The sequence below is a fragment of the Aulostomus chinensis genome, chromosome 15 (assembly GCF_037954235.1).
Source record: "Aulostomus chinensis isolate RoL2024-O1b breed Wild chromosome 15, RoL_Achi_v1.0, whole genome shotgun sequence".
Taxonomy (NCBI): Eukaryota; Metazoa; Chordata; class Actinopteri; order Syngnathiformes; family Aulostomidae; genus Aulostomus; species Aulostomus chinensis.
In genome coordinates, this window is record NC_141334.1 from 23418328 (window position 1) to 23438588 (window position 20261).

A 20261-nucleotide genomic window follows, 5' to 3' on the forward strand; every position below is an offset into this window, starting at 1 on the left:
TATTTCTGCCCCCTGGTGGTCAAAAATCAAATTAACAGTTTTAAGTGGATTAAAAGCAATATGGTGTTTTGTTTTTAGTTTAGTTAAATAAATGAGCATTAAATATCCAGAAATTCATACACATTTTCAAACAACGACCAACAAGGTGCATACATACAGTGTACTAGGTTTTAAAATGGTCTTTGTTCACCCTCTTCTTCAATTTTGTCTCCCTACCCTCCCACCTCACTGTGGTTTGCCTCTGCTGTGAAGAGCCATTGTGGAAAGAGATCATGTTCTATTAGAACATGTGAGAGATTAGTGGGGGAAAAGCCAGAGTGTAACAGTGGTTGAAGGGATGAATAACACTGTGAGAGTGAAGGTTCTGAGAGCCTGGGGACAACTTCTAAGGAGGGTGAGAGGCTGTTATTGAATTAGATCGATGTCCACTTCACTTTTTCTCTCCATCCATGTGTCAATGTAAACCATCACGGTTTTGAAATTACAAACAGTATTCATAGCTCAAATGTACCAGGCAAAATTCAAATGAGTGCTGTGCTTTTTTTATGGAGTTTGCAGCAGTAATCTGCATGTACTCGGAATCTGATACATTGAGGCACTCGTTCATGACACAGTCTGCTCCTGGACTGACCTCCAGTCGCATTCTGCCTGTAGATACAGACAGAATGAGAACCATGTGATCTGTGTGTGGGATCCCTAAGTGTTATCAAGAAACAGTGATACAGCAATCCTCATAATACTGACTTTATCAGCAGTTCAAACATACATGAAACAAGACTGGAGCAAACCTGGGACATGGTTGCAGAGTGCATGGTCATTGTTTGAAAACATAGGCAATTTGTCACAAGTGTTGTCAGTGGTACAATTTACAATATTGTGACTGTGTGTGTGTGTTATATATTACAAGTAAATGAGAGGGGAAGAGAGAGCCAGAAGCTGCAAGAAAGTGGTAAAAGTAGAGCTAGGAGTGTTTATATCACAGAGCTGGGAGAGGAATTTCTTGGCCCTAAGTCAAACCCAGTGGGCCTCTCTGTCTCTCATCTGTAGGGGGTTTTCATTCACACTCAAATATTTCCTACATGGAAAGGGGAGACTCTTTAGGGGCTGCTGCAATCTCACAGGAGGAAAAGCTATTGACTGCAAATTTCCTGTAACCTTGCTAGCTTGTCTTCTTGTGCTTGCAGGAACAAAATAAGTGAAGCAGCACAAAAACGGACCATCTCTCTAAAGCAAAGGGACAAGCATGACAAAGACAGTCCAAATTGTGACTCTGTGCTCATGATGTTTGATGAAGGTGAGTCAAATTGTTCATCAGTTTCAACACTGTGAGTTCCGGTCAATCTCACCACATCCTGTATTGCAATAATATAATGACACAAATTAAATTATCCAATATGTGGATCAGTCTACCCCACACATGCCTTCCATCAGCTGTTCACCATGTCTGACTGGAGAAATGTCACAATATCATATAATATGAAGAGTTGAAGATGGATGAAAGTTAATCACAATTGCGACAAGATGAAGATTGCACCATTTTGAGGAAAGCACACCTGTGTTTAAGCCAAAGCCAAAGTAAAGTTAGATAGAAAAAAATAACAACAAATCACCCCCCCCCTTAAAATAAAACAAACAAAAAAACAAACACATCTATCTACCAGGTCATAGCTTGAGCAGAAGTGGTGGTCAGCCTGCATGAAGCAAACCAGTTTCAGCAGTTAGAGTTTAGATTCTGGCTAAATTTCTATTCGGAATGTTTATGCTCACCAACAACACTCATTAACTGATTATTAATCACTGTCAGACTCTTTAAAACATGGGCATGAACATGGAAGATGAGGATACACAAAGGCTCAAATCGTCAGAAATCTGCTATGCTGCCGCACTGTTAAATTAGTTTAAAGGTGAAATTTGTAGAGGCTAGAGGAATTTTTTTTATCAAAATTGAAAAAAAAAAGAAAAGAAAAAGAACTATCCCAATCAACAGAGTTTCTAGAAGTACCAAGTTCGGTGGCATGTCAAAGTGTCATATATGAAGTGCAAAGATGCAGACGGCTGAACACTCATGTAATTGTAACACAGCTTCGGCCACTTGATGCCAATACTCACTCACTTTAGCCTCTGTTATGCTGCAGCCGGTAGGACGAAGAAGTCGACCCGGGTGGAGGGAGCCTCTGTTGCAAGCCACTCAGTTGTTAGAGGGATAGCTAGTGTATGTTGCTAAGGGTCCGAAAAAGTCCTCGGTTCAGAATCCAAGCCTCCCAGAAAGAAACTAAGAAGAGGAATGATGCACAACTAAGCTCGATGATAGTAAACGATGACGTGGCTTCCTCATATTAGACACAGCACTTGGCTCAGAAAAACATGAAGTCTGATGCTGAACCCAAATTGTTTCTTTTGGTTTGTTAAGTATCAACAAACACTGACTGTCAAGTTTAAGTAATGACCTAAACTGTCACGTTTGGGGAAAAACTTCCCCGGCAGCATGATGGGACTGTCGCGTCAGTAGGTATTCACTGTGTTGTTGCTAAAGCAGTGCTAAGCTCCAATGTAGCGTTAAACTGTAAAGTTACATAAGGCCAACTGTGAGGCTGGTTTAAGTACTAATTGAAGAGCACATACATTGTGCAGGTTCTCCTGTGGCTCCAAGTGCATTGGACATGCAGCATCATTGGATGCAATATGGCCCCCTATATCAATGGAGCATGCAGTGACCGTTTACAAATTCTACCTTTAATGGTCTACATCTCCTGTGTTGGAAGATATGTATCTAATGAGTAAATTATTATCAGTATAATAGAAAATATACTACTCTGCAGTCTTTGAGCAACCAATCTAATGAACTACTAATCCACACACAGTTTGCATTGGCAGACACTCACCTCCACTGCTGTCCCTCAATGCCATAAAAGAACCATACCATAACCAATACATAGTAGGAATAAAATCTGGTGGAAGACCTGTTCAACCAACTGCACATGACCAACACACACGAAAACTTTGGTGACTAATCCTTTGAAGTAAATTGGAGTCTGAATACTACACTTTTCCTTGTCTGTGTGTGTGTGCATGTGTGGTGTGTAAAGCTGAAATATAAAAATGAAAAGCTGTTCCTCCTCCTGACATTTAAATATGATGTAAGTGCACGTGAATCTTTCTCAAGAGGACAAATATTTATACCGTTGTCATTGTTTGACATCCTGAGGTGGATCAGCAGAAATACCTGACCCACATGTTCCCGCGTCCCTCTTTGTTAATTGTGTGTCCCCATTGACTCGTCCTGGTGCTATCAAACAGTATCTAGTTGCTCTGGTGAGATGGTTTTTGTAAGCATCGTATTTCGTGTCAAGCCATTTCTTCTTTGTTTTGTGATGGAACTCACTGCACCGACAGCAGGACATGTGAGAGTATAAACACACGCGCAGCTGAGACAGCACTCACAGCACGGCTCATGTGTTATCATGACTCAGCTTTCTCGGGAGATGTCCATATCAACCGTCGACTGACCATTAACAATTTAACCAATTACACAATCAACAGTTTGCGACATAGTAAAAGAACAGCCTGTAGACCACATGTCAATCAATATAGGAGTCTGTGCAACCAACCCCACATCAGGTTCACAACCATATTCTACCAGGTCAGAGCCAAATACTAGGGAATATAATGATAGTAGCAACAACAACAACAATAATAATAATAATAATAATAAGTAACTTGGATTTACAGTGCCACTCAAAGAGCCAAGACCACTTTCCACAATGAGAGACTGGCGTCGCTGCACAAGCTGGGGTCAGACACCATCAGAGCACTGCTCTGGTGCTGCTCTAGTGAGAAAATTACGGCCACCCTCAACAAGCGAATGACCCCGAGGTGGACGTCTGGATGACATTCTCCCCTCATCAGATGCTAATCACTGGTGGAAAACTAATTACGCATGCTATCACGTCACTGCATTCCTGGGACATCACGAAGCCACGGGGACAACAGATTGTGGACCCGACTGACCAAAAGCATGGTGACATGATACTATTGGTTGTTTTTAGGAAAGCAGGTTTATTTTTAATCCGTTTAAAGTGCTGGCACAACTGTGCAATAGGCTGTTTACTATTTACTATTCTTTATGGTAAGAAATTTCCTAAATTATTACATTATTATACAGAACATGCTACATTTAACATTACTCTGCTATCAGCAATGTTAGAGGTGTTTGATGATGCAAAGATGTGTCTCCTTCATTTGCAAATAAATTTGAAGACAAAATCTTACTTTCTAAAGGGTCACAGAAAGATTTCCATGCCCATTTGTAGTCTTGTTAAATAAATTGTTTAACGGGTGCTGGCCATCCATCTACAGAACTGATCAAAATAAACATGACTAGTTCCCGCTGGTCTTTCTGAAAATAGGAGCTCAACTACATAAGATGCGGAACTTGTGTTGGTACTTGCTGCTTTTGATACTTTTGACCCTCCTAACCTACAACAAAGACTAGAACATGTCGTTAGCACTAGAGGAAGCTCACCCAGAGGGTTGATCACAGTTCTCACTTGTTAATGAAGTTTCTCACCTGAACACTAGTCAGTGGTGGAACTCCACAAGGGTCTGTGTTAAAACCAATAGTTCTCACCTCACATTTGGTTTATTTAACTGACATTAGAAGGAGAGACTCCATACGTTTTTATCCATCCACTTGGAGACGCTGATTCTCATCCCGGCCGATCCACACTCGGCTCTGAACTGATGCAGTGAGAGCTTAGGGTCACAGCCTGATGACGTCAGCAGGACCACATCGTCCATAAAAGCAGAGACCCAATCCTGCAGCCACCAAACTAGATTCCCTCAACACCCTGGATTCTTCCCATAAAAGTTATGAAAAGAATTGGTGACAAAGGACAGCCCTGACAGAGTCCAACCCTTACCTGAAATGAGTCAAACTGCCAGAAATGTGGACCAAGCTCTGGCACTGGTCATTACAGGGAGCAAATCGCCTGAATCAGGCAGTCCAATACTCCATACTTCAAGAGCAACCCCCACTGGATTCCCCGAGGGACACAGTTGAATGCCTTCTCCAAGTCCACAAAACACATGTAGACTGGTTGGGCAAAATCCCATGCACCCTAAAGGACCCTGCCAAGAGTGTAGAGCTGGTCTACGATTCTGTTGTGCAGTGCAGGAGCGAAATTTGGTTATTAGTTATAATTAACAATCATCAAAGATAATTGTTTATTATTCTTAAAATAATAAAACGTATTCATCAAAATTAATAACAAAGTGGGGAACCACTTGAAAATCCGAACCAATAACCAAAAGTGAATGCAGTCTCAAAAGGGTGTTCATCCAGAAGTGTCAATATCTGGGAAATGTTGACATTTCTAGAGTGAACAGAGAAGGAGTGGAAGTCAGAACGGACTCTGTCAACCAGCTTTTATCACAATACACAACCAAAAACACTCGGACAACTTCTCTATAAAATACAATGGGATTTATTAACATCAGGAAAATCAATCTCAATTACGATCACTCCTGTCGGATAAATCCTATTATATGCTTCAACTACTAACTGATCACAGTGTGTGTTACTAGGGTCAGTCAGAGGGAGGGTGGCAGAGTGTAATGGCGGCTCACAAGTAACACGTGACTGCAATAAAGGAGAACGACTGAGGTTGGAACTCTCTGGCGCTCAGATGTGTGCACGTGTGTGGGAAAAAGTGTGTATGTGTACATTAGTGGAAAGGAAGAGGTAACGATATTTAGCAGCAGTTCTCTGACGATCACGGTCGAGGAGCAGTATTTGTCTGTGTTACACAGAAACTCGCTCAGCTCAGCTGATGAGAGGTGTGAGTCTGTACCTTTAACCAACACAGCAAGTACTGATCTTGACTGCAAGTGCAGAGCAACACATATTTGAGCCGCTGCAGACAGATCTATCAGCGACGGGTTTGCCATTTGCAGTGAAGGTCCACGCCAGAAGCGGAGAGAGTTTTTGATGAACAGTGGTGGATTTCAATCAATGGAAGCTGTGTGTTTTTTTGGGGGGGGGGGGGGGCGCCGCTTATCAGCTGGCGCTGGCGCTGGCGCTGGCGCTGGCGCTGGCGCTTGCGCTTGCGCGTGTTGGGGGAGTCGCTCAGCTGGTTCTTTGTCTTCTCCAGCTGGCAACATGTGGTTTTCAGGCTTTGGCTGTGCATGTAGACCCAAAGACAGTCTATTATTTAAGCATGGGCTTCTTTGTCTAGAGTCTCTTGGTGAGGCACAACAGTTCCACACAGGACAAAAAACCCACTGTTCCTCCTGGATCTGAGGTTCAACTATCTGACCCACCCTCCTCTCCACAAATCTCGAATAGACCTTACCAGGAAGGCTGAGGAGTGTGATTCCACAACTGTTGGAACATCCCTCCAGTCCCCCTTCTAAAAAAGGGGAACCGCCACCTTGGGCTGCCAATCCAGAGGCACCACCCTCGATGTCCACGGGATGCTCCACCGTTTTGTCAACCAAGACATCCCCACTGCTTCCAGGGCCTTGAGGAACTCCGGGCGGATCTCATTCATCCCCAGGGTCCTGCTTTTTGAGCACCTCGGCAACCTCAGCCTCAGAGAGAGGAGAGTCCACCATAGAGTCCCCAGGCACTGCTTCCTCATTAGAAGGTCTTCAAAGTATTCCCTCCACCGGTCCACAACATCTCGAGTCAAAGTCAGTAGCTCGCCACCCGCACCATACATAGTGTTGACAGTGCACCACTTTCCCCTCGTGAGACGGTTGATGGTGGTCCAGAATCTCTTAATAATGGTCCGGATGTCTATCTCCATGGCCTTGCCGAATTCATTCCATGTCCGAGTTTTTGCCTCAGCAACTGCCAAAGTTGCACTCTGCTTGGCCTGCTGGTAGCTGTCAGCTGTCTCAGGAGTCCCATGGGGCAAAAAGTCCCAATAGGTCTCCTTCTTCAGATTGACGGCATCCCTCACCGGTGGTGTCTACCAACAGGTTCTGCAATTATCACCACAACACGCAACAATCACCTTATGGCCACAGCTCCGATGGGCCGCCTCAACAATGGAGGCATAGAACATGGCCCACTTGGAATCAATATCCGCTGCCTCCCTCGAAACATGGTCAAAACTCTCCCAGAGGTGGAAATTTTAACTCTTTCTGATGGGAGACTCCACCAGACATTCCCAGCAGACCCTCACAATGCGTTTAGGCCTGCCGAGTCATCGGCATCCTCCCTCACCATCAGCGCTAACTGACCAGGTGTTGATCAGTTGGCAGCTCTGCCCCTCTCTTCAGCTGAGTGATCAAAACATATGACCCGAAGTCTGACGACATAACAACAATGTCAATCATCCAACTGCAGCCCAGGGTGTCCTGGTGCCAAGTGCACATTTGGACACCCTTATGCTTGAACATGGTGTTCATTATGGTCAATCTGTGATGAGCACAGAAGTCCAATAACAAATCCAATCCTCCCAATCACGCCTCTCCAGGTCTCACTGTCATCACTAATACGAGCATTCCAGTCCTCCAGTAGAACAATACTATACCCATAGGAGGGACTCTCCAATACTCCCACCAGGGAATCCATAAAGAGGGGTAGCTCTGAACTGCAACTGAAGTGCAAACAACAGTCAGGACCCATCCCCTGTCTCCGCTTTCGGCTGTCTCTCACATAGCACCTAACCCCTTTGGCACCTCCCATCGGTGGTGAGCCTCTTGGGGCTGTGCCCAGCTGGGCCCCATGAGTGCAGGCTCGGAAACCAAGTGCTTGCCGCCGAGCCCGCACCCAGGCCTGGCTCCAGAGACGCCCGTCCGGGAGAGGGAAAACTTGGATCCAAGTTGTATTTCTTCACGGGGGGGATTTTGAGCTACTCTTTGTCTGGTCCCTTCCCTAGGACCCGTTTGTCTTGGGTGACCCTAACAGAGGCATAAAAGCCCCAGACAACTTAGCTTCTAGGATCATTGTAACACACAAACTCCTCCACTGCAATAAGGTGGTAGCTGAGTATCAGCATTGGTATAAATACAATCAGTACTGTATTGTATTAACATGAATATAGACATCTTTATTAATGTATTTAGAATTGGCCTTATCATAATCATTGTTTCAATATTAGCACTGTATTTCTACTAGAATCAGTACTAGCAGTGTATTGATAACAATACCTGGACATTCGTTTTATGCTTGAGAATGTTGTTGTACTAGTTGATAGATGTAATCATGTTAGCTCTTTTTATTATCATTGCTGCTGTTGTTATTATTCTGTTGTTGGGCATCTAAGTCTTTCCATCCCTCTGTCCCTCTTTCCTTGTCTGCCTCGATCTCTCTCTATACATCCCTGCCTGTCAGTCTATATCCCTTCCGTCTCTGCTTTTCTCTTTACATCTTCTTCTGACTGTCTCTCTCTTTCCTGCTCTTATTCCTCCCAACCTTGGTATGCTCCATGTTTCTGTATCTTAAAATCACCTCTGTCACAGAAGAACTTCCTCATAGGGAATTGTTGGGTCTCTTCTGGTTTCAAGTTCTAGAGCTCCTCTGCTTGTAAAGTTTCATGCAAAGTTTTGTTGTGATTTGATGCCTAATAAAATCATCTTTCTTGAGGTGAATTGGATAGAACAAGTGCCAAACACTTCCCTGCAACAGTACCGTTGGAATATATATATCCATTAGTTGGAGCACCTGTTCATTTTGCAAACTGCTAGAGACTACTTAGCTGGTTGTCTGATGTTAACTGCCCTGACTTGAAACGAGTAACTTTGATACTTCCAAAGTATAATGGACAATGCTGATATAGAGGGTAACTGGAACTTCAGGGTTGATATGACTCATTATCAACCTGGAAATAAACTGGATATCTGAAACAGCTTGATATTGTTTATGTCACACATAACTGATGACAGATGTCATATGACAGATGTCATACATCACATTCACAACAATGTCAACATTTGGGGTAATTTCACACCTCATTATATTATATATTGAAAATGCAGTTAGATTTAAAACATGTTTTTTCATTGTACTTTGTACTATATTGTACTAGTTCATAATAATAACTTCAATAACACCTGTAATAGTAATTCCAATTTTATTTGGAATTACATTTACTCTCACACACACACACACACACACACACACACACACACACACACACACACACACACACACACACACGGAGACTGCGTCATACCATCATCCTGGGAAAACAACAGTGATTCAAGAATCCTCCCCAGGACCACAGGCAAATCAAGGAGATGCTGCTTCACGTTGAGACATCCTGGGGCGAAACTCTTCTACCTCTGATGTAGTGGCCATCTACTAACCCAAAGGCTGATGATTCAATCCTATCTGTGCCTGATGACCTTGTTGACCTTGAGATACTGAGCAACCACTTAGCACCTTGCATGGCAGCCTCCACCATCTGAGTATGAGTGTGTGTGTGTGTGTGGATGACACAACATTGTAAAGTGCTCTGAGTACTACTATGGTAAAAAGGAGCTATATAAATTTAGTCCTTTTCACCTTTAGACCACCACTGACTCACTTTTCACATATCCTAAGAAAACTCATCAGACAGCACAACTGGCACACAGCCACCACACGGCCGCTGGACAGTGGAAGGGACCTGCTCCACTGGAATCAAAACATTCAACTATGAGGGCTTAAACTGCGATGCAGCTCCAGCATATTCAAGATATCTTCTGTTTGTGTGCCCTGACAAAGCCAAACAACCACTGTGTCTATAATATTACTTCCTGGATTTTAAACATTTACCTGCAATTTCCAGTAGTTGTCCTAATCATATCAATAGCTATTTGATACAGTACAATTATCCCTGCACCGCTCTTAACCACTCAACCAGCTGCAGTGTGTTTTATCACATTCACGGGACAACTCAACAACCTGCAAAGCCTCCAGATGTTACATCAAGTTCAACCTGCCTGTTTGAAAACTGCAGCCCCTTACAGAAGCTAAAAAGTTTTGATGTGATGATTTTTCAGGCAAAGTACTCCGTACAAACAATACAGTCATCTCTCTCAGGTTCATTAGTCACAGTAAAAATATCAGCACATACTTTAATGGGTTCCATCCATTGTTTCAGTGTTCCTGACTTAAGAAATTGAGGGATGCAGTTCTTGGCATGTCTAAAAAAAAAAACAAACACCTGTGTTGAATAAATACATAACGGCCCTGTGCACACCGGATTTAAGGTGCATCCTGATATGATCCAAACAATTGTGGGCAGCTCACTCAGGTGTGTTCACACTTGGATTCAAATGTGTCTCTACATGTGTCTCCTGTGATCACTGTGATTGGATCTCACTTCCCCGCTCTGTACGACAATAAGCTCGTACAGTACTTCCCTTCATCAGCATATCTACCCATAGAGCTCAGCATATATTACAAGCAGCCTAAGTGAGTATGTCATTCAATCATGTCGAAATGAAACAGGTTTATTCAGCTGCTGCACATCCATTCAGTCTATTTCATTTAAGTTTTTGGGAATTATTGTGTTGGTTGTTGGTTTGGATGATCATTTCTTAGACAGAGAGAGAGAGAGACAGACAGACAGAGAGAGAGACAGACAGAGAGAGAGACAGAGACAGAGAGAGAGAGAGAGAGACACACACACACACACACACACACACACACACACACACACACTATCGCTTTTGCTTTGTAAATTCTTACATGGGAGCTCCCTGGTGTGCAAACCTTATGCCCTGGATGCATTTCTGTCCACCCTGCTGAAAGAAAGTGGCCCATATGTCCCAGACCACCTCTGGATGTGGTTTTAGAGGTCAGCTCTCATGATGGATTGAGTGTGTTCACACCTGTCCACTTGTGTTTGAGTTCCTGAGGATGGACCTTAGTCCATGGCCCTGTACAACAAATAAGCATTAGAGAGTTTAGTGAGATAACTGCGGGCTCAAAATCTACGAAGGTGGCTGACTTTTCAGCCAAAAGTGTCTCAGCAGTATGCTACAAACCTAACCTGCTCCGTAGCAGGTTGAGGGCTAAGAAACCAAGTCAGAACATGTATAATCTCCACCTACTGGCCAATCACATCTTTGTGGCAATGTCGTCACATTCATGTATTGATGATCTGACATTAGTGTGCGAATGGGAACAATCCTGATTGTTTTTTCCACTGAGGGCATTATTACCATTTGCCAGTTAGCAGAGGCAGACGTAACCAGAGAGATGGATCACTGGCTCTCACTGACTGTGTCTGTGGCAGGGTTCACCCTGGACAGATCGCCAGTTCGTCACAGGGCCAACACATATAGACAGACAACCATTTACACTCACTGCTAGTATAGGCTCCATCCCCCACGACACTTAACAGGATAAGCAATTGACAATGGATGGATGGAACACTAATAATAATACAGGTGGCGCAGTGGTGCAGTGGTTCGAACCCCAGCTGGGGCACGGGATCTTTCTGTGTGAGTCTCCATGTTCTCCCTGTGCCTGCGTGGGTTCTCTCTGGTACTCCAGCTTCCTCCCACAGTCCAAAGACATCAAGAGGGGACCAGGTTAATGCAGACTCTAAATTGACCGTAGGCGTGGCTGTGAGAGTGAATGGTTGTCTGTCTATATGTGTTGGCCTGTGATGGACTGGCGACCTGTCCAAGGTGAATCCCGCCTCACACCCGAAGTCAAAGCTGGCTCCAGCCCCCCCAAGACAGTTTCACAGATAAAAGTCAATTCCAAAAAAGATTTGTCCTACTAGGGAAAATGTTTGTCCACCCCTGCCCATGTTGTACAGTGATTTGGTCATCAAGGACATAGAAATGAAATGCAAACACACCCACGTGTCTGCTATTAGATACATGGATACACAAGCACGCACAAAGAAATGATGAAATGAATACCTCTAATAGCTGCAACAGCTCTGACTGTGTTGGGCTAGGGGCCAGCGTCAGGTTGTGTTGCATTATGGGGCGCTCCAACCACGCTGGAAGCGATTGTAGTCAACAACAAAAACAACAACACTGTACTGTTATCGTAGTCATCAAGTCCATGGCAACAAAAACTCAAAAGAGAAAAAGAGAAAGGAACGTACTGGGAAAACTGGTGAAGGAGGCCAGGGAATGATGTTTGGAGAAGATGAGTCAGATTGAATCCACACCAAGTTCCAAACAATCAGAGGACCAGAGATCCAAACATGCTACCTCTGCTGAAGAGTGTGTGTGGTGTGAGTGCTTAAACAGCTGAGCAATTCAGGAATTCTAAATCCCCGGAGTCGCAAGTCCAGGTCGTGACTGTATGTGTACAGGAGCCACAGAACACAGTGGTACCACCGCCACTCCAACAAAGGTAGGTGGAGTCAAACCTGACTTCAGTTACATGTTTTTTTTTTAACATCAGTCTTCTAAGTCCAGTTGAGCTACATCAGCTCATGTACTCAGGTGATATTCACATAATCTAGATGGAGTAATCGTGGCTGATGCAGCTCTCACACCACCAGCTGTGTTACATGTATGTCCGCCATCCGTTTTTGAACTACAGCTGTCTTGTGGAGCACTGCTGCACTCTATCACACAACCACGAAATTACCGATGACTGCTGATCGCACAACAGTGGAAGTACAAGCATGACACATAACTGCTAGAGTAGATGAAGCAGTGGCAGCAGCAAAACACAACAGGTAGGTTCCAACATGGCATCATGATGTAAGTCCGGTGACCCTGTCCAAGTATCCTTGAGCACTGAAACCCTAATTGCTTCTGATGGCCCTGCAGCAGACTGGCAACCCATCCAAGCCACTCGCCCAATGTCAGCTGGGATAGGCTCCACCCCCCCACTCCCGCGACCCTTAAGGGATAAGCGGTATCGAAAATGGATGAATGGATGGATGCTCTTTACATGGGCGAATCATGTAGAGGTGGCTTGAATGTCTCTGCAGTGATTAAACATGGTGTGTTAGAGCAGGAGCAGCTAAGCTAACCAGCAGGCAGCAGTGACTGCTCAAATAGAAATGTCAACGGTTAACTACTTTATGTAAGGCTGATGAAGTGTAAGAATCATACAGACAGAAGGACCAATGTGTAAACACCAACATTCTCTCCTAAAAGATGCTTGTAAACAGTAGTAGTACAACAGCAGCGCAGTATTCCCCGCCTCCTTTCAAAAGGGGCATACTAGAGGATCCCGTTCATAACCGGCCTCCATTCATGAGGAGGAAATAAACTCATTAAGCATCCAAAATTAGAAATTAGGTACATTAAAATAAAGAATCTCGTGGCCAAACACTTGCAAATGTAGAAAGGTAAAAACCCACTGCATGTTAAATATCGTCACTTTCTTAAACTAACTGCCTCAGTCACTTTTTGACCATTTTTTTTTTTGGGCTTAAATTAACTCCTTATGATGTTTAGTCTCCAGCTGTCTTTGTTTTCTACAAAAAAAAACTTGAATAAATGACTTAGGTGATTATTTTAAGAAGGCAACGATATGTGAACAGGTTTAATATAACTAAAGTACCGACTCTGAAATTACAGGGTCCAAAAAATACAGCTCTAAGAATTATGATGGTTCAACCTTTCTGTGGCGTGTGTGTGTGTGTGTGTGTGTGTGTGCGTGTGCGTGTGTGTTTTCTAACATTTATGAAATGAGTTCTCAAGTCAATTACCACCTATTGATATTAGTTACGTAACAGGAGACCTATTGCACTAAAGATTTCTTTCTCCCTGAAGAGAACACATTCAGATATTTTTTTTCAAAATGCAGCAATAGTTCTCAAAGTGGGGACTGGGGACCCTCAGGGGTACTTGAGGGGGTTTTCTGGGGTCTCTAGCAAGGTGATGAGTACTTGAAAGATTATCGATCAAGATGTTGGATCATAGATTCCATCGTCTCTCTCCACCTAAAGGATGTTTATGGACATGTGACATATTTATTATTGCTGATTAATTGTTGTTTTTAATGGAATCACATCCCTTGAGAAAAAAGAAAGCTTCAAATCTTGAATCAGGATGTGTGAAAAGGATTAAGAGCAACTGATGAATCTTATGAAAACGTCGGACAACCCCTGAGTTCAGGCTACTGGATATTTTGGCCATTGGAAACTCGATGTTCATCCTGATATTGTCTACAACAGTGATTCCCAGCCTGTGGCCACGGCCCAGCGTACTGCAAGTGGGTGGGTGGGGGGAAATGTAATTATATAGAAATAAAAATATAGAGAATAATGTTTCAAATGTTAAAACTCAGTCACATTTCAAAGAAAATGAAAATGTTTAAATATTATTTTTATTATTTTGTTTTGTTTCTCCTTCAAGTATTAGACATGTGACAAGGAAATGACAGAGGGGAAATTCTGTCGCTGCTTACATTGCACTTGACTTGTTTACGCTTGATGCCGATGGCTGAAACTGGAGTCTAAGGATGCATAGCTGGCTAGCAACAGGGACAATTAAAAGGAAAGCCAGACAGGACACTGATGGTGAATTGACAGCCGTCTGGGGTGGGATGTGAAAACTTAAAATTTTTGGGACTTAAAAGTAGGCCCTGATTTGGAAAAGGTTGGGAACCACTGGTCTTTAATTTACTGGTGTTTCAATGCGATCTCCTGCTAGGCCGAAGTGTTCCTACCTCCAGGCAGAGCCCCCCCCCCCCCAACAATCTGCCATGAGCAGCATACACCACAGGTACTGGTGGTATTAACCCCAGACACTCTAGGCTTAACCTTTGACCTTGTCAGGTCAACTCCTGGACTTCAAGTGGTACCTAGAAGACAGAATATGGGTAGTTCGGCTGATAATCAGGGGGAACTAGGAATCAGGCCCCACTCAAAGCTGGAGGCAGTGACGGGTGAGTGGGCCACGCGTGTCTGTTCTGAAGAGCAGGAGTGGAACCGGGTCATATTTGGACTCTCATGTGTGACACTAATGTGTGGAGCAATTATCTGAGTTCATTATGACAGTGAACATACGTGTTCGATGAACTACATTCCCGCACATAGAAGACAACTCAGTTTAATATTAGTAAATCAAACTGTACCTCAGTTTGACTTTCTGTGACCACTAGGTGGCGCTGTGACTTGACTATGACAAAATTGTTTTGCATTTCACGACAGGTCAAAGGTCACTGATGTAATAACACACTCTTCCATTACCTATAGGTCAAACCATGTTGTACCGTGTACTATGTACATGACTAAAATGTCATTTTAGCCTGATGGCACGTGAAGCAACCTGATGCAACACCAGTTCAAAAACTGATCGCGCGCGGGCCCGCGCGCGCGCGCACACACACACACACATACGAAAATGTAGAAACGCCGCCGAAAGAACCGCTACTGGGATGCAGGGAAGGAAACACCCACCTAATCAAAGCATAAACAGTATTTGCCTCAAAGTTCGGTGTCGGTCACTAATCCCCAGCAGCCATTACGGAGGTCCGTCTGAAACCAACGTGAACGGCACGAGGATTCGAACCAGATGAAAATCATTTGCCGAATCTGCGCATCGCTTTTTTTGTTAGGGTTGCCTCAAAGAAAACTCAACTGACAGAGTTAAGACTGAGACGTTTCTCCGCCGCAGGCTACAGCGACTCTTCGAAGTTTTCGTCCGGTTTCGGGAACGTTACCAGTCTAACGGAGGATGTTCGATGAACTGGTTTACCTCGGACTTCCTCTCCCGGTTCTTCAACTATCCGTCAGTGAAGGACGATTTTCAATTCTTGTCCTCCTCCTCCTCTGCTGCTGTGGGACCGAGGCTGCTCCTATCACTATACAAACTCTACACACACACACACACACACACACACACACACACACACACACACACGCACACTCAACTCGCGGTCTCTGCCATCCCGGTGTTTAATCCGTTCTCCAGAAAAAGTCGCCTGTTCGTGGTTACGGTGTCCTCGTTAATCCCTGTTGATTTCATGTTTAACGGTAGAGAAGTGAAGGAAGCGGGCCAGAGGAAGTGGCAGGAAGTTTCCCCCTGCCTGGTCTGCAGTATGAGAGGAATGCTGAAAAAGTCCAGCCCATCGCCCCCAAACACACACTCGCGACTTGAGTTTTTGGAAACAGGGAAATCCCTCCTCCTCCTCCTCCTTCTCGCCTTTCTCCTCTCAATTTGATCGAATAACCTAGTTTTAGCACAAAGACCCATGACACACCTCTGACCTCTGTAAACCGCAGAAAGCTTGGGGTAAAGGTACATATGTTGTCAAATAAACATGTTTTTAGCACATATAGCTACTATATGACCTGTTAACAAGCAAGAATACAGTTTATCAGATTGTTCTCAAGTTCATTTAAAGAGAAAGAGAGAAAATTAAATGTACGAGAAAACAAAAGTGGAGCAGTTGGTGCAAAGAATTAGCAGTTACTGGATGCCATGTAGAATGTAGTACGTGCGCAGCTCTAACAGGCTTTGCTGTTCATTTACCCCTGAGGCTCCTCGGCACCCAGAGAAAAATGATTTGTACCCGCCACCCAATCAGCGGGAAGCATGCCCCCAGAAGCCCCCGTCCCCTCAGCCTGTCTCCCCTGGAAACTCAGCCAGAACACAAGGAGTCACATCCAGTCAGCGCTAATCCTGTGTCATATGTGCTCTGTCCTCAAACAGGCTCCACTGTAGGGGTGAGACACACTCCTGGCTGGGCCCAGACCATCAACAGCCCAAAACCAGGTCAAAAGCAGGACGCAAAAGCAAATCACAGCAACCCACTGGCCAATAACCATCCATACAGGAAAATGGTCCCGGATCTTGCCAGCAAAATAACCCTCTTAGTCCAAGTCAAGTCGTCAGTTTTATTTGTATTGCGCCAAATCACAACAAAAGTTCTCTCATGACTCTTTCCAAGTAGAGCAGGTCCAGTACCACACTCCTTCAATGAATTTACACCCAACAATTCTCCATCAGCAAGCACATCCTGCAACAGCAGTGACAAAAACCTTCCTTTTAACAGGCAGGAACGTCGAGCAGATCCAGGATCAGTGGGGACGGCCTTCTGCTTTGACCGGTTTGGGGGGAAAGAGAGCAGGAGAACAGGACAGACACAAAGACAGATAATGGAGGAAGACAGATATGCGGAAGAAAAGAGAGGGACAGAGATAAAGAGAGAGAGAATGGGAAGAGACTGAAGGACAGACGGGGACGTGAGCAGGTGGAGCTACGGGTGGCAGCTTGAGCCTCTTCAGGTCTGCAGCCTCCTCCAGCAGCACCAGGATCTGGGATGAGGGGAGCCTGAAGGCTCCGGAGAAGAAGACGAGTTAGTAATACGTATGAGTATGATTTATGTATGACAAATACAGGAGGACAGAGAGGGAAGAGAGCAGTAGAGAGAAGCCCAGTGCACCATGGGAGATCCCCCAGCAGCCTAAGCCTATAGCAGAATATCTAAGGGCCAGCCTAAGCAGCCCAACTATAAGCCTGATCAAAAAGGAAGGTCTTAAGTCTGCTTTTAAACATAGAGACCAAAACTGGGAGACGGTTCCACAGGAGCGGAGTCTGATAGCTGAAGGCTCTGGCTCCATTCTACTGTTAGAACTCTAGGAACCACCAGTAACCCTGCATCCTGGGAATGAAGGGTTCTAGCTGGATAATAGGGGACTATGAGCTCTGTCAGGGACGAAGGAGCCTGATTGTTGAAGACTTTGTATGTTAGAAGGAGAATTTTGAATTCTATTCTAAATTTGACAGGGAGCCATGCAGAGAAGCCAGTACAGGAGAGACATGGTCTCTTCCATTAGTTCTCGTCAACATGTGGGCAGCAGCATTCTGGACCAGCTGGAGAGTCTTTAGGGACATACTGGTGCAGCCTGATAGGAGGGAACTGCAGTAATCCAGCCTGGAAGTGACAAAGGCATGAACTAGTTTTTCTGCATCTTTTTGAGACAGGATGTGTCTGATCTTAGCAATGTTTCATAAATGAAAGAAAGCAGTCCTAGAAATTTGCTTAATGTGGGCATTAAAGGACAGATCCTGATCCAAGAGAACTCCAAGGTTCTTTATGGTAATATTGAACTTTGGCGAAAAATTTGCGTCAAGACAGCCGATCAGCGTTGAGGATGTCCCGACGTCACGGCTGACTGTGACTGACAAGATGGCGGACAAGTTGATTGTGGCTATGTGTGGAAACCCAGTGCAATATGACACTACGTGTCAAAATTACAAGAAGCAGTTGAATAAATTGGTGTCCATTCGTGAAATTCTGTCACCGTCCTAGCTAGCAGGTCGTCAAACTGGCCAGTTGTCATCCGAAAATACCGCTTGAAGCGGCGGTTATCCAGACGGATGCCCTGGAGGAGCTCGGTTCAGTGAGCGGTGAAATTCACAGAGCTGAGCTCGCCTCCAGATGAAGTTGATAACCCACATACGACGGCGTTTAGTTTTCCGACGTATTCATGCCTTCCACGGCAGGTACAGGGCAACAGTTCTGTGAATATTCATGGTGAAATGCCATAAAGAAACGTTGCCGGAAATACTCGCTACTCGGGCAGGTGAGCGAATTTGCGTATTCGCGTGAATGACACAAAGGGACACGAAAATTATCCGGCGTCAAATTCGTGCGAATAACGCAACGCGAAATTAGCATTCGTGTTTGGTGTGAACACACAGTTAGAGCATTTTTACAAGTGAGTTACTGCAAGTGGTCCAGCAACTAGCTAACTGGCTAGCAGAATCAGAATGTCAAACGGAGATGAGGTGCTGGTTCCTGCCCGTGACCATAGTGATGACTTCCAAGTCAGCCCGCCAGAGAAATTTGACTGTGCAGATGCCAAGAATTGGCCAAGACGGAAGAAAAGATTTGACAGGTATTGTGTGGGATCGGGACTTGACGAGAAAAGGGATTCTTTGCAACTCAATTCTCTGATGTACTTCATGGGACAGGATGCAGAGGACATTTTCAGTGCTGCCCAGTTGTGCCCGAGGGTCAACAGAACTATGCATCAGTGATGCACGCAAGTGTTTGGATTGTTACTTTGTGGGGAGACACATCATATTTGACAGCATGCAGTTTCATGTATATAAACAAAGGCCTAGTGAGTCCGCTGATAGGTTTATAACTGCATTGCATAAAGTGGCTGAACACTGTACCTTTGGGGTACTGCGGGGGGAGTTAATGCAGGACTGTCTAGTGGTAGGGATATGAAATATAGCCCTTTCAGAAAAGCTACAGCTGGATGCAAACAACCTTAACCTCAACTATCAGTCAGGTCAAACAATCAGAAACAGTGAAGCAGCACCAGGCTGTGATGAGGGCTGGGGCTCTGCACAAAGAAGAGTGAAGAGAGGTTGACGCTACCTTGCACCCACCTGGGAGGCACGAAATGCATGGACACAAACAGACGAGTCAGACGAGACCTAGGCAGACAGGGACAGTAACTAGCAACTAGAGTGTGGAAGGGGCCTTCGGAACTGGAGAGAATGCCCAGCTAATAGTGCAGAATGCAGCGAGTGCCGTAAAAGAGGACATTTTGCTGCAGTGCGCTGTTTAATTCAGCCAGTGCATGAGGTACGAGAGGAAGAATTACAACAGGACACCCTCTTTCTGGGAGAGGTGATGGAGCAAAACTCCAGCTGGCACACAGACATTGGACTTAATGGAGAAGTGATCTCCTTCAAAATAGGCACAGGTGCAGCAGTCACTGTGATCCCCACCAAGCTGTATGAATACAGCAGAGATGGCCACTTGATGGACACAAACAAAAGACAGTACGGCCCCAATAACACAGTACTACAAGTCGGAGGGCAGATCACATGTCAGATTAAAGGTAAAAAATGAAACTGCCACCCAGCATGTGTTTGTGGGAGACTCATGAGTCAGACACTTAACTGGGCCTGCCAGCTGTGGAGGACTGATGGAGCGACTAGATGAACTGGAGGACCCAGGGGAAACATTCAAAAACAAATTCCCCACAGTATTTGCAGGTCTGGGTAGGCTAGAAGGAGGCCACAGAATTCACTTGAAGGAAGATGCAAGACCCTATGCACTCACTACACCATGCAGGGTGCCAATTTTGCTGATGGAAAAGGTCAGGGATACATGGGAGTAATTTCAAGGGTAGAAAGGCCGACAGAGTGGTGTGCAGACATGGTATTCCTGATGAAACCTAACGAAAAAATCAGAATCTTCATGGAATTGACCAGACTTAATGAGGCACTATGTGGGGAGAGACAAATTTTGCCATCAGTGGAGCAGTCACTTGCACAGTCAAATGGGGAAAAGGTATTCACTAAGCTAGTTGCCCACTCAGGATTCTGGCAGCTCCCCTTAGGGCGCGTTTCCACTGGCTCACTTT

General features: G+C 44.7%; 1 protein-coding gene across 3 annotated transcripts in view; it reads right to left on the reverse strand.

The window, feature by feature from the left end:
* amot (angiomotin) overlaps positions 1–15950 on the reverse strand; it is a 60802-nt gene extending 44852 nt beyond the window's left edge. For all 3 annotated transcript variants that reach the window (XM_086227188.1, XM_086227187.1, XM_086227185.1), the window contains exon 1: positions 15625–15950. The gene's annotated coding sequence lies outside the window, so the exon portion shown is untranslated. The remainder of the gene's footprint in view (positions 1–15624) is intronic.
* Positions 15951–20261: the final 4311 nt, after the last annotated feature.